At 30.5% G+C, this 23,028-nt stretch overlaps 1 long non-coding RNA gene across 1 annotated transcript; it reads left to right on the top strand.

Annotated features, from left to right (window-relative positions):
* Positions 1–16,497: 16,497 nt before the first annotated feature.
* LOC136979627 (uncharacterized) lies at positions 16,498–17,019 on the top strand. The gene is made up of 3 exons (XR_010881411.1): positions 16,498–16,620; positions 16,742–16,836; positions 16,904–17,019. It is a non-coding gene; the product is annotated as an uncharacterized lncRNA (long non-coding RNA).
* The last annotated feature ends 6,009 nt before the right edge of the window (positions 17,020–23,028 follow it).

Consider the following 23,028-nt stretch of genomic DNA (forward strand, 5'->3'; position numbering starts at 1 on the left):
ACTTTTTCAATCAAGAAGTCATTTGGATCGAAATAAAGAAACCATATACACACCTTGTATGGGCAGATTAGTCGTTGTTATCAGTGAGATTATTTATAGAGAACTCATATACACTGAACTAGAGAATTTGTTCTTTATTTTATGTGTCTAATATAATACAGATGAAATAATTAACTAATTATCGTTTCTTATGACCTATAAGACTTAACTTTTGTCCAAAAATAAAGTTGATAAAACCTTTCTGCTTCTTGTGTGCGAAGTAATAATCTGTTATAGTATAATGAAATTCCCTAGTGGCCTTCATTAGGGCATAGGTAACCTATATCTAGCACAACTCTTGAAGAAACGTGTTATTTAATTAGCACATTTTAAGTATATTATTGTTAGTATGCTATTATCGACGGCCGGATGGCCGAGCGGTAGAGGTGGCAGCCTACCGCTCTGGGGGACCCGGGATCGAATCCGAACGGCTCGAATAATCCCCAGGAATTTTTCGGGGGGTGGTCCGTTCGGATATGTCGGGCCCCGTCCCTCACCACCCGGTCGCCCCATTGTGGGCCTGGCCGAACCCATAATGGGCCTACTAAAAGAGGCCCTCTCAGTGAGCACAGGGCGGAGAAAGTTAAAAAAAAAAAAAAAAAAGTATGCTATTATCTGTATAGCTGAGTAGTTTTCTCATGTAGAATATTTTAATTGTAAATGACTTCTTTTAAACTCCTCTTTTCCTCTGATGAATAAAAGCGTGGCATTCTAACTTTACTTGTTTTTAAACCAGAATACAGTAAAAACATATAAGGCTGAGTGCCAAAGTTTTGAATGACTTACATAACATACACTAAACACTTTTTCCTTGAAAATTTTATGCTGAAGGGAGTGTTTTATATGCTGTAAAATTTGGCATTTTATCGTATTGCGATTGCTTTTGATAGGTTTGACCCTGTAGTGCCATTTAGTAATAGAGTATTTAATTAGCCATATCACTTTTAAACATATCTACGCCAATTAATTCACTTAAAAATCTTACGCCATACTATTGGCTGAATCCCAAACTCTCGTTTAATAATTATCAATCAGACAGTCAGTCAAACAGATGCGTTTAAACTGAATAAATAAACAAGATAATTTGTCTCGTTTTTCAGATTTATTCTAATATATGTTTTATTTGATCTTTTAAAATAACAAACAATTTATACGTTGTATTAAATTTAGTTTAAATTAGAAAAAAGCCGCCAAGAGCTCTGGCTGATCTTCCCGCCCTAGAACAGGAGGTTAAAGGTACCGGGAAGGAAATCCGATAAATTTTAATTGTAATACAATTTAAAATTTAAACAATACTAAAAACTTAGAGGAGTTATTTTGTTGTTACGTACAGTACCTTCTCTGTTTAAGAAACACCAGCCGAAAGTTAGTATGTGGTGCCATCTGTTATGAGATTCTATTTAAAAAGTAATTTTTATATTAATAATTATTATAAAAAGGCAAAACTTCTAATTTTGAAGGTAGATCGAAGTTCTTAAAAAATTGTAGATGCCTGTAAAGGGTAAAATTTTTAGTAAGTCCGATCCCAGTTGACATATAACACAAAATCTCCTCTATCACCCTTGTGTTCACTTATAACCAGCAAAATTTAACCTAACTAACGTGTCCTAACTCACGCTACAAATTATGTTTAAATTTTATCCGAGAAGGAGAGATGTGAATTCGTCGGTGGAGCAATCGACTTTAAAAGCAATACCAATCAAGCCGACTTAAACAAGTAACAAAATTTTAAAGAATAAAATAAAGTAGACGTAAATTACAAAGTATAAGTAATATACCTCTTATTAACAATGGGATGTCTTCCGATAAAGTCTAATTCCTATGAGGAACAGGGAGCGAGGAACTTCTCTGACCGATGAGTTCGGCGGAGAGTAGTGATGAGGGCGGAGCAGCCGAAGGGAATCTCAAGGAGAAATTTTCGGAAAGAGAGAAGGATGTTTAACCTTTTTATCTGCGATTCTCCTCCAATCGGGTGTTAAAATGTTACGGGATTTTAAGTGGTGACTCGAATTGCCAGATGTATCGTAAACACGCGATACGACCGATTTTACGGGAAGTGTCCTTATTTAAAAAAAAAAAAAAAAAACAGAAAAGAAGCTGTATTTCCCTGTTCTTTCAATTTCGAAAGTGAAGTCTATTTTATAATTCATTCTCCTAATTAAATAATTTGTTTAAATTGTTAAATAATTAAACTGAATTGTCAATATCCAAGAAAAGGTTCTCTCATTACATCACATTCTGACACAAGTTTGAAATGTTTTTGTTTATTCAGTCGGTTCTGAAAACATTTTCGTTCAATTATTGTGAACCACAAAGAAAATCGCTTACTCTGCCGTTTACGTTATTATTAAAATTACTGTATAATCAACAAAGGGTATTTATAATTCAAAATTTTGCCAAATCTTACTACAAACATCTGGCATTGAAACCTAAAAATCGACAATTTCGACTTTGAGTGTTATTTTCTTTGCTCTGTAGCAAATGTTAAAATCTCGTGTTAAGGTATTGATACGCCTTTCCACGAAAAGCATCACATATACATATATTTTCAAATAATTAATTATGTTTATTTAGTGTTATACATTATTATACATGATTAAAATAAACTTTACTCTAGAACGTTCCATCGGGCAAAAAATGTACAATAGGATCTGCTGTAAAACGAAAAAAAAAATGACAATTAAAACTTCTTTAAGAATATCTCGGGATTCGCCTTTCTATTTAAAAAAATCTATTCGAGATACAAGATAAAAAGACAATGTGTAATGTAAACAATTACATATCTCTACTACATAAATGTTAATTATATAGTTAAAATATTTATAAATAAATAATTTATGATAAAAATTTAGTATTTTTTAAGGCATTTTTAGGCCAAAAAGATCTACTCTAATTGTACGTGATGGCTGTTTTTCATCTTATTTCGCCGTACAAACACTACTTATTTGTATACGCTCTCATTTTTATTAAAACACATTGATTTTACTAAAATCAATCTAACCTCATTAAACGACACACCCTGTACTGTGTATTCCTTACATCACTTATTAACTACACCATTAACACAATACACTTGCTTCTATTAATAATAATATACTTGAAATATCCTTCCATGATGCTCATTGATTTTCGTTATCGTTTTCACAGTATTTTTTAATTATATACGTTAATTATTACGGCAAATAGACATGGAAAGAAAAGTGAATTGTGTTTGTCCACAAAATACTAAACCGAAACAATTGTACTTCGTGAAAGTAATGAAAAATGTTATTATGGCGGGAATCCCCCAGATTGTTACAGAACGTAATTTAAAAAGAAAGTTGTTTAAGCTATTTGTCTTTTTTGCTTGTTTATTCGGATTTTTCTTTCAAGTAAGTCAATTTATAAAGCTATACTATACTTATCCAACAACTTTGGAAGTATCAGTGAAATCTAAACCAGAAGAGGAGCTACCGAAACCGGTCATCACTGTCTGTGACATGAATGGGTGAGTGATGTCAATCCGTATTTCGTTTTATATGTTTATTTTATTAACATTTGTACGAATGTCTTTAATTAATAGTATTCGTCGTAAAGCCTTTTGTCAAGATTTTCCAGATTCGTGTGAAAAACCGAAAAATGTCGATAAATTTTGTGCAAAACATAGTTATTATTGTAATAAAGAGAATTTATCAGATGAAGAATTAATGGTATGTATAAAGAACACTTTATAATTTTATATATGATCTCCATAATAGTCTCTAATAGTAAACTATTTGCAGTATACTTTGACCAATACCTTTTTCCTAAATTTGTATTTGTCTAAAATCGAATCATTATATGTAAATATTATGCTGCATAGTTTTATTTTATAATCAGTTTGTTTATTCGTAAACATTTTTATTAGTTAGACTAACGCCAGTTTATAAACTGTAAATTAGTAAATGCTCACGAATATTTCTATATTATATTAAATATTAAAAAGATATATTATTGAAATCATCGTTAAATTACATTTTATTGTAATATATTCGCTATAAAACGTTCTCATAATACGTACGAATGCAATAATGTCAACGGTAAACAAAGTGCGACTCGTAAGGCCAGTCAAACAATGCTTTATTGATCTGTTATAAACAACAAAATTAAAACATAACAAGGAAAAATACGTTCATTTTTATTTGTTATTTAAATTTTAACTGTAAGGATAAATCCAAATTGATATTCTGACTCAATTCGCATCCATTAAGATGGTAAGTTATTCTTATCGCCATATGGTGGATTATAAATACTGTGTATAAAGAAAGACGCATAAACACAGATATAACATCAAAATTAATACAATAATATAAACGTTTATATGTCTATCAAAATTATAATATGCTTTTTACGAAAAAAAAAACACATTCTATGTATAACTAAAGATACGTATTATTAAAATGTAAATCTGTTATTACTTATTGACAACTAGCCAAACTACTATTATATTATTCACAAAACACTATTGATTTATAGAATAATACTTTTAATTAAAATATAAAAATTCTTAAATGCAAATAAAATATTCTTTATTTAGTTAATCAACTAATACTATATTTTTCACGACAGTTTCCTCTTCCAGATGTGTATTTCGAGGCAGATTACGATCGTTCAAATATTGAAAAGTATGGTGTGAAAGCAGAACATATTTTCTACTATCTCGCGTAAATAATTTATCTTTATTTTACTATAAATAGCTTATTTCGAAAAGTTTTTTGACAGATTTTATTTTTAAAAAACTCATTTTAGGAATGTCACAAAACATATTATTTACACAAATGAAATAAGTAAATTGAGGAATTGTTATTCAATCGATTTAGATATTGCCAATGATATTGTAATAGATGATAGATTTGGTTTGTTCGAATTCATCAGTAAGTATCAATATTTAATCTTTTCGGTGTGCCTTATGTTAAGGTAAATTTAAATATATTTTTTTTCAACTTCTTAAATTTTATTTTGAATCTTAGAAAATACAATAATTAAATAAATATAATACAATGAGCAAATATTTATTGTGACGTCGTCACAATACCGGGATGCAATTTTTATTCATACTTTTCATTTGTTTCATTTAAAATATATGCTCTCCATTTCAAATTATTTGTAATGTCTCGCCCCTGTACATTATACTTTTCCTTTGACACTAGAGTAGTGCTGGTCATCCGTTAACTGCGTTAAGAGGAAAATTTGTTTTCGATATTTTGAATTGAAATAACTTTATTTTCTGCATTGGACGTTCATATATAATTAATCGGAACCTCCTCCTCTAAGCTTTCGTATCTGATCTCGACATTCGTCTATCTAACTCCATTCTCGAAATTAAGGACAAACACCAAGCAGACAGTGGGGGCAGTGTTTTTCTTCGACACCGATGTAACGTTTTCGTTTGGCTTTTTATTTTTCCTGACACCGTGTGAGGTCCACGTTGTGCTTAATTGACTCCAGTGGAGTTTTATACGGCCTTTTTAGTCTTCTTATTGCCGATTGTAAGTGATTAATTGCGGAAATTTCTGAAACCGAGAAAGTTACACCTTCTACTCGAGTTTTTGAGCATTTTTGTGGATGGCAATAACGCTTGAAAATGACGAGATTCAGTTGGAAAGGAGTCACTCGACACAATTAATTATACTTAAACATTTATCAGACGGCACGAAAGTCTGTGCAATTCGTTACACAGCTAAAGAAGACACAGTATTCCCGTTTACGAGCATTATCATTGAGGAGAGAGAGAGTTCACAAAGTTTGGTACCTTATGAGTCTGAACTATAAATCCCACGTTGAGAATAGGAGATAAGTTTTTGACCTCGATTAACAGTTCTTGAGAGTAACAGCACACCGGCAGAAGGACGACGGAGGCGCACAAACAAAACTGAAGAATATTCAAAGGTGCAAATTCCTTACAGATGACTAAAAGTCGAAGAAATAGTGCGATATAATGTCACTATCGACTTTGAGAAACCGTAAGTTGACACTCTGTCAGATCAGAAAGTTGATATATACTAGCTTCTGACGAGGTCATCGTCAGGTTGTTTTCTTTTAACTTGCTCGATTTCCACAGTATTATCGGACTGAATGATCAACATCATTAATGATACCAGCTTTCTACTCTAGGAATTCAGGTTCGAGTTGATGTCGGATTGGAAACTTTCTTTTGGTATATCGGTCCTTAAAATTTGCCTTGAATTTACCAGGCCCGAAATAGGGCGCCCTGGTTAATCCAAGTTGGGCATTCAAAAGAAGCTGTATTAGTTCGCGCAGAACTGGAAGAGTTGTTTAAAATTAAATAATATAGTGTTATGTGACCATAGGGCCGGTATCTCTTTGATACCACGTCAGGATGACACCACTGTATCTTTAGATTGATACAGAAAATCAATTGCGCGAGCGGTTATGTATGGGTTAGACCCGGAATGAAGCGAGTGGAGAAGATGACGGAAAGAACGCACCCAGAGATTTATATATAAAAATATACCCGTTTATTTTCTCATATGTCTAATTAGATACAAACGATTACTTTACAGAGAGACACGTGATAAGGTACATGGCTCACGATCCGCGAACATAAATTCTACGCGGATTAGAGAGAGAGAGAGAGCTGACAAATATTCGCGAGTAGGATAAATACCTTCAGATATGTAGTCGGATGTCGATGTAATAATCGATGATATCCTTATAGACCGTTGTAGGCGTTCGGGCTAAGAATAGATGATCTTGTAGTAGATCGTCGGTAATGACTCTGTCCACTAACAGGTAATAGTTGTTCAGATAGGAAGGTAACGACGACAGTTCGGCTTGAATATAGATGATGAGGGAGGATCGGCGGCGACAGGTAACTATCCTTTTGAGCGCACAAACACACGGTCAGTAACAACTTCTCCGTCTTACTCATCGTACTCCCTTTTTATATGGGGAGGGAGTTTGCAGGCCCTTCTTTGATTTCGTCAGAAGAGATGATCTTCTTGGACCAATAAAATTATTGGTGACGTAGTCGTGTCACCGAAATTTGACTCGTCTTAACAAGGAACTCAACTCGTGGGAATCGAGTTTAGACCGCTCTTATCAGAAAGTTTTATCAGTTGATTTCCCGTTTAACTAACCCTTTTTGGTCTATTTCGTTCCGTTTTGTATAAAATGTAGAGTTTGCATAAAATATAGTTAAAAGATTATAAAGGTACATATAAATGATAAAGTTCACAATATCTCGATCGTCACAGTTATAATTGGGCTGCAATTTGAAAAAATTGTAGATATAAATTCCCACTGTCGTCCGCCCGTCTGTCTTTCCTTAATCTCGAGAACAGAGTTATATAGATGAAATCCAAGCGAAAATAACTTTAGGGGTAGCACGACCCGATTAACTATGTATGAACGCATACATGATGCAAATCTGCAGTCACATTATTTCAATTCATAACTACTCCTGAAAGCAGTTAATAGATGACCAGCACGAATCTATTGTTACAGGAAAAGTAGGATGTACTACTTTTCCTTTAACAAGTCACTACTAATTTTAGCCCACCAGTGGCCAAGCGGTTCCGTTCCCTGAACACTGGGAGTTCGGTGGTGGGTGGAGTTTTCCGTGTTTTCTCTACGTCTGTAACGCCCGAATAGAGGCAATTAATAAGACCTCCCGGAAAGCATCCCCCTAGGCAGATCGCCCGAGTGTTGCGTTGCCATAATTTAACGAAACGAACACTACTAATCTAAGATGGAGAGCATATATTTTAAATTAAATAAATTAAAGCTATGATTATAAATAGCAATCCGGCATTGTGACCATGTCACATTAAATAATTGGTCGTTCATCTTTAATTTAGTGTATGACACCGTATCGGTCGGTAATGTAATGTTGACATTTAATCCCGAAGAGTCATTTCGACCGACAGTTCCAATTGGAGCTAAAGTGTCAATTCATTCCAAGGATCAGATGGTTAACCCTTTCAAAGATGGTACACTTATAAAACCTGGAAATCGTTATATTATTAAATTGAAAGTGGTAAGTGTTCTTTTTATATTCTACTTATTAAAATATATAATCGCATAATACAATTTCGAGTTTTCTCACGATACAGAAAGAAGAGGAATTCCTTACTAGTCCATACGACACACGTTGTATTTATTACGAACGAGTGCAAGGTTTATTTGATGAAGTAAACACACGTGAAGTAAGCACTGTTTTAACATTAATTAGGAAGTTTTAGAAAGTCGTTGCATCGTGTTATGCGTTAGTTCTTTCTTATATTTCAGAAGAATAAATAAATTTATTCCAACATTTATTGTCAAGCCAAACTTAAGGAAAACACTGATTTACACAGGAAATTTAGATATAGACGTGAGATACAAAGAATATTAAAGGAATGTTTATTCAAGGATTTAAGTCTAGTAGACTATTTTTATCCCAAAATCAATTCGATGAAGAAAATTTAAGTTAAAATAAAGATACAAAACATAACATATAACATTAAACGGATTATAGAATGTTGGAAACATTGTTAATTATTAGCGGAATTATAATATATCATATATTTTAGTGTTTATGAAACCGTGCCGGTGCTTATTCTGCAACTTGAACACAAACTATATGGTGTATTTTCTCGGACACATGGCAAATTTCATCACTAAGTTTTCTTCAGTTAACTGAAGAAAACTTAGTGATGAAATTTGCCATGTGTCCGAGAAAATACACCATATAGTTTGTGTTCAAGTTGCAGATATCATATATTTATTCTTAGCGATGTCTATGTGTTTGCGAGAAAGAGATGTTATTACTAAAATGTGGATGCATCGCACAGGATTATCCTTTTCACACAGATGAAGAATTTTGTACCGATAAAGGTAGGCCTAATTAACTCTATAAGTTATTGTTTTAATTTGTATTTCTAAGATTTAATACACGAGATAGTAACACGCCACATTTAATGTTTTTTATCACATAATTATGAAAGTTCTATTTGTCGAAATTCTCTTTCAGAAATTGTTGCTGACATTTTGGAATATATTGAAATATAATCTAAATATTTTAGCTGTTTAACGAAACAAATAAAAATCAAGCAACGAGTTGCTTAACTTTCCAGGCAACATTTAAAGTTGCGTGTGTGGTGCCATCTGTTATGACAGTTTATTTTTAATTATTATAAAATGGCAAAAAACTTACTTTTGAGGGTAGGGATGGTTTTATAAAAAATTATAAATGATAATAACGAGTAAAATCAAGATTAAGTTTCGTGTATATCGTGTGTATAAGGGGATTAATAACATTAATCTCTTAATACACGGTGTACTGTACAATAATATACAATCGATTTTTACTTACTCGGCTCTGTTATATATAACAGAGCCGAGTAACTATGGCGATTGGTCGAAAAATGACCCCCAAGATTTTTACATCTTTCGATTCAAGGGGCATTGAAACGTCGTGAAATGCAGAAAAATTTCGGGTTTTTTTCTGTATGTATGGATTTAGCAGTGGTGATATTCGAAATAGTTAACAAAGGGTTCGCTAGCAGAAAATTTTTCCCTAATAATCACCGACAAACAAAATGGAAGTTTTGGCTAGAAATAAATACAATACGTTTTCTTGGGATATATCTAATAATCAGTGGCGTATTTAGAACGTAAGGGGCCCTGGGGCGAAGACCAGGTAACAATAGTATATTAATGCTATCGACCTTTTTTTTAGGCAGAGAAATTTTTCACCCCGAATAGACAGATGTCATCGTCTCTCGAAATACAATATCCTTTCTATTTCGCTGTCCGTAGCCAGACACGTGTTCCACAGCCATCTTGCATTATCTCGCGCGCGTGAGATTCTGGGATCTCTCTTATGACTGGATCTAGTTTGAAGAAGTCTCTTGAATCGATCGCGATTAAACCTCGTTTCGGTCGAGAGAGATCGCATCAAGACATAGTCCCCGACCTTGCTCACAATCTAGATTGAAATGCTCGGTGCGAACGGGGTGCAAGGCTCTAGTTTAGTAGTGTTACAGAGTATAATACGTATATTTTAATATATTTTTTAAAAGAAACAAAACCACTGAGAAATGTTACGTGTGTTTAACAAGGTTCGGGAAACTGAAAATTTTACCAACGGGTTCGGCCGAACCTGTGCGAACCCGCTGAAATCACCACTGGATGTTAGTGTGTGTGGGTGTACGATTTTGTTCACCTTTGAAGCTTAATAATTCCTGCGCTTTTTGATCGAAATTTTCTGAAATTTGGCAAGGAAGGTTTATATATTAAATTTTGGTGATTAAGGTCGACGGAGTGGGGAGATAAAGAGGTTCACGTGTCATATCTCGAGTAGGGTCAGACTTAAATTTATTATTGGATGCACATTGCGCAAGGATAATTTTGATATAATGCACACGCTGACTGTTTTTATTATGAAATTTAATACGTATAATAAAACATAAGTAAAACGTTTTAAACGAATTTTAACATTTTTCTGTTAATTGTAAATTGTTTAATTTTTCGTAATATTTTAGCTTTACATTGCATTGAGGATATAGACGTAACACCATGCTATGAAAAATGTAGAATTGGATGCCAGTAAGTATATTTTTAAAAATAAAGTAAGTGATAAAGTGAATGATACAAAAATAATTATTTATTTCTATAATTTATTTAAATTTAATAAAGTTTTGATAATTGGGCAAGGATAATAACTTTCTACAACTGTTGAATCTAGTTACAAAACGTACGTCATGGTTTTTTGACATTTTGAAAAAAAAAAGACGGGAAACTTTCAAAGAGAAATTATGGAACTTGGAGAAGTGGTTTAAATTATTACTTACTAATAACGATATGGACATTATACTGCGGTATGATGGAATTCCATCGATTAGGAAGTGGATTGTCTGTTTTGCCACATGATAAAGTTTAGTAGCAAGATTTAAATGAACTTCAATCAACTGCAGGACGTTATCGCACATGATACACTTTTGCGAACAAGTTTGCAGTATAATGTACAGTGTAGAATAATTCAAAAGTCAGTAAACATTTAAAAAATCGATATTTTAATGAATTTTTGACGTATTTTAATGAGATTAGCATTAAATTGCATACAATCACGGATTTTTCCAGAAGATTTCAAAATTATTTCCAATTACGTCCAACTCTTTGATCCATAAGAGGATAAAGAACTGCATTATATTAACTGTTAAATGTGGTGGCTTCGTTGTCGAGCACGGCCTAAAGACAAATAACGACGTGGTGGGCAGCTTGACACAGCATGAAATGCAATTTTGAAGATATTATCATGGTGTCTTTAGTGGTAAACTCCACCTGGTGAACATAGTTAGAACTAATTTAGACATTTCGAAAAATCTTTATTATATCACCTGTAGTAATTTTCTCTGTAATAGAAAAAATTACTACAGGTGATATAATAAAGAAAATTTGTTTTTTCTGAACTAATTCTCGTTCTTGTGTCAAATGTAAACACTAGTATAAAGTCCTAATAATGAGTAATGTCCATGTAGACAATTAAAAATAACGTTATAAATAAGAACAGTAAGGCAATTATAATTAATTGTGACCCAATAATTTTGCTATAAACGCAATATTTACGAGAAAATACTTCCCACAATCTGTTGCCAAAATATATACACTTTATTATCACATAAAAGCAATTATTTTCGCATTTTTACAAAATTTCTTTGACTTAAACACGTTTTATATGAAGTCTTTCTGACGTTGAGGTTAGTAACTTTGATCACCTGCGGGGCCATCACAACCTATCCAACACCTATCACTTTTCAAATATTAATAGTAGGCCAGTTTTAAATGTTCTTTATATTATAGTATTTGATTTATATAATTATTAAGATTATCTTACCCAAGTGTTTATCACATCAAGTACCCAATCTAACACATTTTAAAAATGCTTTAAACTGTATATATACCGTAGAGGAATAAAGAATTTCTAAAATGTGTTAGATTGGTCACTCGGTGTAATAAACCCTTACGTAAGATTACATTCGTAGTTACTTAAATCAAATACTATAATGTAATATAATAGAAGGATTAGAATAATAATCTTAATCTTTGGTGTTGTTAGTTTTTGCCAAAGCAACGTCGGGCTCATCTACTAGTTTATTAATATTTAAACATAACACTTCTACAATATTATACAACATAACATTGATATTCCATGATTTTAAATCGTGGGTATTACGAACTCCAGAGGAGTCGGGTTCCATATTAAAAGCACCAATGGGGTACGTATTTCACGCATCTCCATCTTGGGTTAACTTAATTTCTGTCAATACCAAACTTTAAAAACGTAAACATCAGACAGATTAACACGTTCCCCTAGGCCTATAGAACGAGAAACATGCACCAGTTACCTACAACTACATGATTTATATTTTAGAAATAATTAAATTCCCTTACCATTCAAAAGTTTGGAATTGCGAAAAACACAAATGTCCTGTTTCACTGATCTCAACCGCATAATTGAAATGCGAGGCATCCTCCTCCTGCTCTGGATGTCTGTCTAGTGCAACACAGCCACAATTTGTTAGAGTTCGAATGTATTATCAGTCTGAAATGGAGGGGTTCCATAATACCACCTTCTCCTCTACTTACATTTTATACAGGGCATGCAAGTTGTTGTTTACCTTATTTACGGTATTAAGATTGTCATTAAATATATTTATTAAATCTACTTTAGAAAATTATTTTAAAAACGTGATTAAAATTACTCATATAACTGTATATATCGCTTATGAGTGTTAATACCGCAACTTATTTTAATGAAAATTTTAACTACATTTAAAATGTTTAATCTGGAATTTCCAGAAATACAATTTTTGAATATGAAATAGATGAAGTGCCAATCGAATTTTTTGATGTGAGTACAATAAATAAAATATTAATAATTAAATGTACACTTTCATATTATTATATATGAAATGTGTATTTGTGTTTGTGTGTATGAGTAGTGTTATATATCATATAAATAGTGTAATATGCTATGTTTATTTATTTTAGGTGGACGTTCCTCTTGAAATACCTGAAAATGATTTGACATACACAAACATGTAATATCATTACATCAAATTATTAATAATTATTTTAAAATTTTGAAGATTTATGTTATATTTTATAGGAGCCAGTTAGCTGTTCTGAACTTTTTCTTTAAAACACCAGAATTATTAGTATATAAATATAAACCGGCATTTCGGGTGAGATAAATGTTTATATTAGCTATTTCTGTGTAAAATTTAAACATTTTAACATTCATATGTTTTCAGACAATAGAATTATTCAGCTATATTGGAGGATTTATCGGAGTGTGGCTTGGGATATCATTAATTGCACTCTTTGATTTCTTAGAAGCAATTGTTGTTTACTTTTACCACGTCATTAAAAGAGAAATTCCAGATATAGAAGATTAAACGTAACATCTTTTTGAATATGATATAATAGAGTACATATTTTATTGAATTTATTAAGTAAAGCATTATTCCAATTAATCCTGTTCGTAAATCAACATAAAAATTCTGTTACATTAAACTCTATAAATGTATAATTATAAAAAATAAAAGAAATGTACTGTGTAGTTATATTACATTAGATTATGTAGAACTTTACAAATATAAAATTATATTATACAAATCACAGCATAAATTTACAAATACAACTGTATATTCGTATTTCTACAAAATATTGTTAACCATATTCTTTATCTAACAAGCAAGTGTATTTTACAATAGATTAAGCCATTATATTATTATAGTTTAGTTTGAAGTGTTATTGAAGGTTATAGTTCAAAATTAGATTTTACAAATGAGTGGATTAATTTATATGGTGATATTGAATCTAAACTTTTATTTTTGCTTTTCACGAAAGTATCGAGTAGAATAAAAAACAATTACCGTGAATTTTAGAAAATATTTCGATGATCCTCTTAAAGAAATCAAAGAGATAAGGGGATCAAGCTTTAAGATTTTCATGTTTTCTACTTATTAACTGGAAAATACGAACATAAATTGTCATCTATAACCGTTAATTTCAATTGGTTAAAAGGTATAACTTACAAAATACTATCTGTATAATCTCATCAACAAATTGAAAATAATGAAAACATAAATTCAAAATACCAATTGCCTGCCTTTTTCATCATTTTTATCTTTCCCCTATAGACACTAAGGCAATTATTAATCATACATATCGGGGGTTCGTCTAGCCGAAATGAAATACAAGTATTTACATTTCGTTTCCTGTACTTAAAACTTAGTAAATTACAGAAAACATATTATGATAATATGGCGTCATAATTTACTACATAACATACAATTCGCGAACTCGCACAGTTAGATATCTATTACAATTATTTTTTATTGTTGTAATTAAGTGTAGTAACAGAAATAAAATTGTCGTAAATTTTATTTCTTCATTAATTGGCTAAATGAAACAAGTAAGATGTCAGGAAAACGCGATCCTATTCCAGGTCAGTGTAAATTTTTATTGCTTTCAACTTTATAATATATTCCTTTTATTTACGTCTGAGCTTCAAGTAAGTAATCTTCATTTATAATAATTATTGATAAATTTAAACGAATAATTTCTGCTATATGTTGAGTGAAATTCTATATTATTCTAGTAAAATTTAAAAACTCTCTATTATAAACTATATTAATAAGCATAAAAATACTTTATCAGATGTGGCAAATAAACTAGAAAATTTCGGTTTCAATAAAAACTAATACTTTCCATTAATAATATAAAAGGTGTCATTTTTACTTTCCTGAGTGTTACATAAATTTATAACAGAAAAAGTAAGGCGATCGGTCAAATAATGACCCTTTTCAGATTTTTATCTTTTTGGACTCGGGGGACCTTGAAACGTCGAGAAATTCAAAAAGATTGGGAAGTTTTTTCCTTATGTATGGATGTTAGTGTGTGTGTGTGTGTGGAGGATCACCATTTTGTTTATCCTCTTTGAAGCTTAATATATCCTGTGCTTTTTGTCGAAAATTTCTAAAATTTGGCACCGTGGTTTGTTTATTAGGATGATTAACGCTGTTAAATTTTGGTGATTAAAAGTCGAGGGAGTGGGGAGAAAATGCGGGTCGTGTGTATCTCCAGTAGGGTCGGACTTATTGACGTTTTTACTCTCTATTAGCATTTACAATTTTTAATAAAACCTATCCCTATCAAATTAAGTTTTATGTTATTTTATAATAGTTAAAAATAAAAAGTTTTTAAAATAAAATATCATGACAGATGGCGCCATACACGCAGTTTTAAATATTGCCGGGAAAGTTACGCAACTCGTTGCTGGAAATTTGTTTTTATAAATATGCTACAGATTCTTATAACATCGATAATTTCCTTTCTTATTTTCACTTATAAAAACGTAAAAAAACGTAATTTATAATTGCTTATTAAATGAACATTGTAAAGTCGCCTCTAATTGATTTCTTTCAGATGAAATGGGTGATAATTATATAAAAGATGCAATGAAAACTGCTTGGCAACACGAATGTTCTCTTTTTAAACAACTTCTAGAAAAATCATTTATAACTGGCATTCCCCAAATTGTTACAGAAAAAAACATTAGAAGAAAAATGTTCCGACTATTCGTCTTTCTCGGATGTATGTTTGGCTTCTTCTATCAATCCTCATCATTTGTTATTCTTTATTTAAACTGTCCGACGACTCTGCAAGTGTTGGTGAAATATAAACATACGAAAGAATTACCTAAACCGGTAGTAACAGTATGCGACTTAAATGGGTAATTCATTTATATCTTACTAAAATAGTTTAATATATTTTTATCTATACATATTTATTGTAAAACTTGTTAAAACTTTAAAGCTAATAGCTAAATACTAGCCATTTAATATTGAATATATATATATTTTCATTTTGTACCAAAACAATTTGGATCGGTTTCAGAAAGATAAAGAAAACACAAACTTAGTGACATATTTACAAAATCCTGTCCAAAGAAAACACATTCTTGAAATATAAACATTGAATACTTTCACCAAGAGCTTTAACTAGTCCTAAACGTTTCTCTTTCTAAAAAGAACACCAAACAAACCAATGAAGTAGTATTTAACCATTAAAATTTACTTTATTTTTTGGCTGATATTTGATATTTTATTATTAATCAGTTATTAATATTGGATAAAAGTTATGAGACAATATTACTTGCTAAAATAAACAATTGAGTTTATATATATAGAGTAAATAGAATTATTTAATTGCCTGACTATTTGCTAGAATAAAATAAACATCCAATATATATGCTAACATTTGCCAAAATCCATATAAATTACGTTAATGGGTTAGTTGAGAAATTGATTTTTACGTGCACGATGTGTTATAAATAATATTCATAGTAAATAATTTATATTTGAATAAAGTTTATACATATACTTAGTACTGTTTAATGTATATTTATTTAGATAATTTATTCGTAGTATTCGTCGGAGTTCTTACTGTGAGGATTTTCCATCAAATTGCAAAACTCTCCAAGTGGAAGCTTTTTGTAATCGTTATAGTGACATTTGTTTGGAAAATAATATTACGCGAGAAGAATTGAAGGTATAAAAAGTATTTTTTTTAATATTATTTATTTAATTACTGATTCAACCGATATTCTACACATAAATAAATTTATCAATATAATATAACCAGAAATTATTTAACGATTTCATGTATCAAGTTTCCGTTAAAAGTCCATTACATCAATGCCGATTATTATCGAGACATCGTTGAAAAATATGGTGTAAGATCCGAAGATATTCTGAACATTTACAGGTATTTTACAAGAAATATTTTACATTAAATATCGTAGATTATTTTATTTTATTTTTGTCTTTTTAAGTAATATATCAAGTCATGTTGTCTTCGAGAACGAATTACTAAAACTGAGAAATTGTTATTCTCTGGATTTAACACAATTCAGCATAAATATAGAAAATACGAACTATTATAACTATCAGACACATAGTAAGTGTTTTTTATTTGTAACTTATGCATTTAATGTTTTTATTTTTATATTTAATACAGTTTAATAATTAACTTTTAACTCAATATCGTAACGTATAACAGTGAACGGGTCTATAAATATCAGCTTCCATCCCAAGGAATTATTTAATCCATCTGCAGTTATCGGTGCCAAAGTTTCTATCCATTCTAAAGAGCAAGTTATTAATCCCTTTATAAAAGGATTTCACATTAAACCTAACGAAAGATATGTTATTCGGTTAAAGGTGGTAAGTAGTCGATACAAAGTGATTCGGATATTAGATATTTTATTATTATACAGGGTGTCACCTCGAAAATTCCTGGTTTTGTGGATTAATTCTGTGGGAATTAATGATAAAAACACGAGTATAGTACTATAGACAATGGTAACAGAAAATGAATCCAATAAAGTAGTTACTGTATTAAATTAATACATTTCCATATATCGGTCTATATTTGATTTTAGTTTACGTCTTAACCAGCATGTTACGAGTCACGCTGTTAATGGCATCCGCGATTCTTGTACGCGGGCTCTCGTGCCTGGCACTTTTATAGCATACACACAATTCTTAACGTGTCCAAAAAGAAAATAATCCAAAGAGATGACGTCGAGTGATCGGACGGACCAACAAACAGGGCTCCAGGCCGTGCGGTAGCAGCGGCCTTTCAAGTATATTCACGCGAAACTGAATATCGACAAACGTTCTCCAACACATTTTATTCGCATATCTGAACAAAATGATTTTACAGAACAGTTTAGGAACGCTCGAGGGGAACACCCTGCACACCATCATCTCGCAGATAATTAGATTGTCTTTAAATTTTCAGATTGAAACAGAAATGTTGACACCGCCTTTTAAAACACATTGTACACATTATAGTTCTAGTTCAAATGAACGTGTAGTAAACATTTATGGCCGAGATGTAAGTAACATTTCTCTTTAAATTTTAATTTAAAAAATAATATATTTTATTGGTTGTATAGAATAAGTAATAAATTATTTAAAGAACATCCCAGTTCATTTAGGGATGCAGAGTTTTATAATTTCTATTAATATCTGAAGTTATATATAAGAAGAAAATAACACTACGAACGTTTTCGTTAATTGATTATAGAAGTTAATCTGATAGCTTCGTATTTCTATTAAAATCTTATTTAATTTGAAATAATGTAATAAAGAATCTAATTGTAATCGAGTTTGATAATAAAATATAGTTTTTTACGTTTAAAGTAAATAAAATTAAAAATTTAATTACGTAGCATTGTCTGTACGAGTGCAAAAAAGAGAAATGGTTGCAAGAATGCGGTTGTATAAGCAGAAGTTATCCTTTTCATTACAAAGGAAGATTCTGCGAAACAGAAAGTGAGTTACAGGAAAATTATTCATTTCCCCTCTCTCTTTTATAAAAATAAGTGTACTGATCTATAAGAATGTTTAAAATTAAATAAAATTTTCATAAAAATATATAATTTTACTTTAGTTATATTATTGATAAATGTATTAGTAATATACTAAATTAATATCCAATATACATATGTAAGTTCTATAAATATAAATTGCATGCAAATTTTAATTTGTTGTTTAAATAACATTTTAAATCATTAGTTTGTCTTTATATTTTAAATATTATTTAAATTGCAGATGATTTTACTTGTCTTCTCAAAATAAGTAATAGTAACTGCTCCGATATATGCAAACGTAGTTGCAAGTTAGTCACGTATTTTGTAAAATTCTTGTTTCTAAAAAGAAAATTAAGTTTTAATTCATGTTTTGTTGTTTTCAGATCAACTATTTTCGAGTATAAAGTGAGAGCATCTCCTATAGAATTTCTAAAAGTACAGTATAGTGTTTTAATTTTATTAAAAGTATATGATAGGGAGTTTAGGAAGGTTATAAACAGATTTTAATTTACATATAGAAGGTAAATTAACACTTAAAGGTTTTTTTCCAGATAGGAAATAAAGCAAATCTACCAACAAACAGGTATTTTTTCAATTATATACAAAGTAATTAATTATATATATATACATATTTTAAAATTATATGTTGTTTTTAAATAGGAATACAGCTGTATTAAGTTTCTTTTATAAACGACCAGAAATTCTGAAATATAAATATAATCCCGAATTCGAAGTAAATTATTATTAAATTTATTATTAAAGATTGCATTAATATTCTATTTTTAGTTAACGAAAAGTCTTTTACAGGCGATAGAACTGTTTAGTTACATCGGTGGATACCTCTGGATATGGTTAGGAGTATCGTTATTTGCACTATTTGATTTTGTTGAAAATATATTCGTTTTTATATATACTTTAATAAAAGAAGAAATACTCATAAGTAATGAATGTAATTAAAATGTGATCATTCTTTGTACGTATTATAAGAAATTAAAGTGAGCATTCTGTAAATCATAATAACAATATCGTATATAACTTATAGCATATTTGTTCCATAGTCATGGAATAGTCTTTCTGGAAAAATCCTTTTTAGTTAATTAATATCAAAGCTACAAAAACTTACAAATGAGAGAAATAAATGATAGAGATCATTCCGATGCCAGTCTCGACTGCTTTCCTAATGTAATCGCTTATACTGTAGATTTGACGGTGTGGCTGGATGCTTTGTCCATTCGGATCTACATCTTTGACGTCTCAATCCCGTAAAGGTATGGAATTTCCCGATTGAACAATGAGTTTATAATCTTGTTCTGAAAGCGGGCAATGTTGATTTTCATGTTTTATCCATTAAAAAAACGACGTTCAGTTTGCCACGAGCACAATAACCAACTGCTATCGTAAAGTCTTTCAGAACGCTCTCTCTGTACTACCAGACAAAATCGGAACGTCCTGTTTCCTTTCTTTTTCTTTGTTAAATTGACTGTGTGCTTGTTCGTGTTATCCAAGTTCACCTGATCTTTGTCCAGGGTCTACCTATCGTCTACCAGATATCTTTTGTATGGCTTTATCGCATTGGTAAAGCGCTCCTTGATATGGTTTGGCTCGAGATGGTGTTCATTGGCTTTGTGCCTATGTTCAAGGGCACGATTTTCCCGAATGATCCGTCCTACTATAGTTTGTGTTATTTTCAGGCTTTGGGACAAGCTTCTTTTTGTAACGGGATTCTCCTCGAGGACACTGGAGTGAATTGATTCCATCTTCTCTAACAAACAGGAGGGCTAGTACAATATCAGGACTCCCTTACGCTTTAGGATGTATCCGATTTCATTTTTGAATAATGCTGCCTACACTAAATTTACATAAATGAAGACCTTTTAGTATCGTAGAAAGGCTGTATTTGGCATCGGAAAGTCCACAGGTGTGCCCGTCACAATATTTTTTTTTATTTTTATTGCTATAATTATGGTGTTTTGTAACAAAATTGCCAATAAAATATATTCCAGAACATGACTAATTTTAACGTGCAAGTGTAATTTGATATATCCTCTGTATATTTAAATGTAATGACTTAATTGTCAGACAATGATATTTCTTCGTGACTTCGTCAGTATTACGTAGAAATAAAAAAGAAAAAACATATAGACCTATAGTATTATAGAACTTGTTTACTCTCTAAGAAAGAAAGAAAAAAATAAAACATGATATTATTATTAATTAATATTATATATACGATTAAACGAACAGAAATAAATTTATTACTTTTCTTCAAAATAAATGTATTTTGAGACAAACAAATTTTTATGTAGTTGTAGACGTATATTTATACCCAGCCTTAATAGCTCTAATTCGTTACAGTAAAGGGCATTTAAAAATAAAACAGTTCATTTTTACATGTTTGAGATTTATAAATACTGTTTTGTAACAGGTTTGACATTTACTACATAAAAAGTGAATGCAATAGTCATAAGGAAATAATAAATTTAACAAGAGAATACTATCTGTTGCTATTTTATACTTTAACTAGAGTAGTTTGTAGAATTGGAAAATGCAAAATTTCATCATTATTCTATATGTATGACCAAGTTGTATTTGTAGAAACTTGAAAAACATACAGTAATATCCTCAACCACTATACGCATAATTACTTATTGTTTTATAATAAAATTTTTATATTTGAAAAGTTTTGAATATGATAGTGAAAATATTTTCAAGAATTTTAAAATGATTGTGTATATTAAATAATTAAACAATATTATATCCTATGTGCGTGCACTAATTTGCTCATCGACCCCGTTGGAAAGCCCTGATCTAAAGCACTTTATGTTGTAGTCACACATTAAGTAATTATATTTTTCATCAATTAATTAGAAAAGCCTTACTGTCCTTAAAATTTATTATTATTTATTGTTGTCTACGTGGACGTTATTTATTAATAGGACATTATACTGGTGTTTAAGGGTTGGCACAGTAATGAGAGTTAATTCAGGAAAAATTTCTTTATTATATCACCTGTAGTAGCAATATCCGTACACATATTACACGTGTTTCGGGCTAGCATGCCCCAGATCAGCAGTATTACTACTAAGCACTATAATTAACAATAAAACAGATAAGTTACAATATAATCTAAAATATTCCAAATTAATAAAATACAATTTAAAAACCTACTATAAATACATGTTCCAATCCCGAGTATGAATAGATATTTCTCGTTTTACAATTACAAATATTGTATAAATGCATACACCAACTTAGATTGACATTTTTCTTTCTACCATTAAACAATTTGCTGTATAATTAAAGATAAAACATAATAAATAAAAAGATAAACACCAGTATAACGTCCTATTAATAAATAACGTCCACGTAGACGACAATAAATAATAATTATATTCTTCATTCCATTTACAAAATAGTAAATTTGATCTCGCATTTCAAATTGTTCATTCGAAGCATCATTGTGAGAAAATAAACAAATGATACGTTATTGTGTACATGAACAGTAGAAAGTAATGAACAACGTGCTTTTGTGTGTGTGTGTGTGTGCGTGCGTGCGTGTGCGTGTTATTGTTCTCATTTTCAAAATTAAATATTTGATATATTGATTAGAGTAAATTATTAAAATTTTCTCTAATCGATATATCAAATATTTTGGGTTAAGGATCAATGTGTTTTCTGGTAAGGATAAAGTTAGTGAAATGCTATCTCAAAACTATCAGATCGATAGAAACTACTACAAAACTAAAGGATAAATTAACGATCGTCAAGTTACCATTAATAACAAAGATTTTAAACAAATCGGTCAGTATATATTTACTCGTATACTTTATTTTTCTACTTAAACTATTTTATATTAATAAAATATTATCTTGTACAGTGTTTAAGTTATAAAATAACTTTTTTCATTATCAAATTGCAGTAGATTTTCGATAATTCGAACTTCTTTAATTAATAAAATATTCTGGCTAATTCTAATTTTATTTTTGTTCCAACTTAACTTCCACAGACTCAATACATTCTGTGTTTCTGTAAGTCAAAGTAGTTTCGAGATCGCGTTTCACTAACTTGAAATTTAAGAAACTTACTCTTAAACACAAATTGACCAATCAAATATTAGCACATAAAAGTTGCTATTTTTTTAAATTTTTATATTTTTAAAATTTAAAAATGTAATGATTTCAAAATGTAACGAACACATCTATGATTTGACAACTTAATGAGTTATTGTCCAATAAAATTCACTAGTTCGTCTATATGATTCTCCTGCTTTTCGGAGCTTTTCTAGAATCTACACCATTTATAAACCAAGATGCTTTACGGGTGATCAATCGCATCGAAAACATTGTTGAGCGAGAGGCAATGAATCGTCGACGACAGACTCGTATAACAGACTTTCTACACTAATAGTGTCAATGTTTTGTTATTTTATATATTGTGTATCATTGTGTACCCGATTTACGAGACATCTAAACCCGAAAAAAGTTAACTTGGGAGTATAAATTCCCGAGATAACTTTCATCGTACCCTATATCATCGAACACATAACTGAAAAAAGTTAATATATTTAAGCGGTAATAGCC

The sequence above is a fragment of the Centruroides vittatus genome, unplaced genomic scaffold (genome assembly GCF_030686945.1).
Source record: "Centruroides vittatus isolate TY-2023 unplaced genomic scaffold, ASM3068694v2 contig_630, whole genome shotgun sequence".
Lineage (NCBI taxonomy): Eukaryota > Metazoa > Arthropoda > Arachnida > Scorpiones > Buthidae > Centruroides > Centruroides vittatus.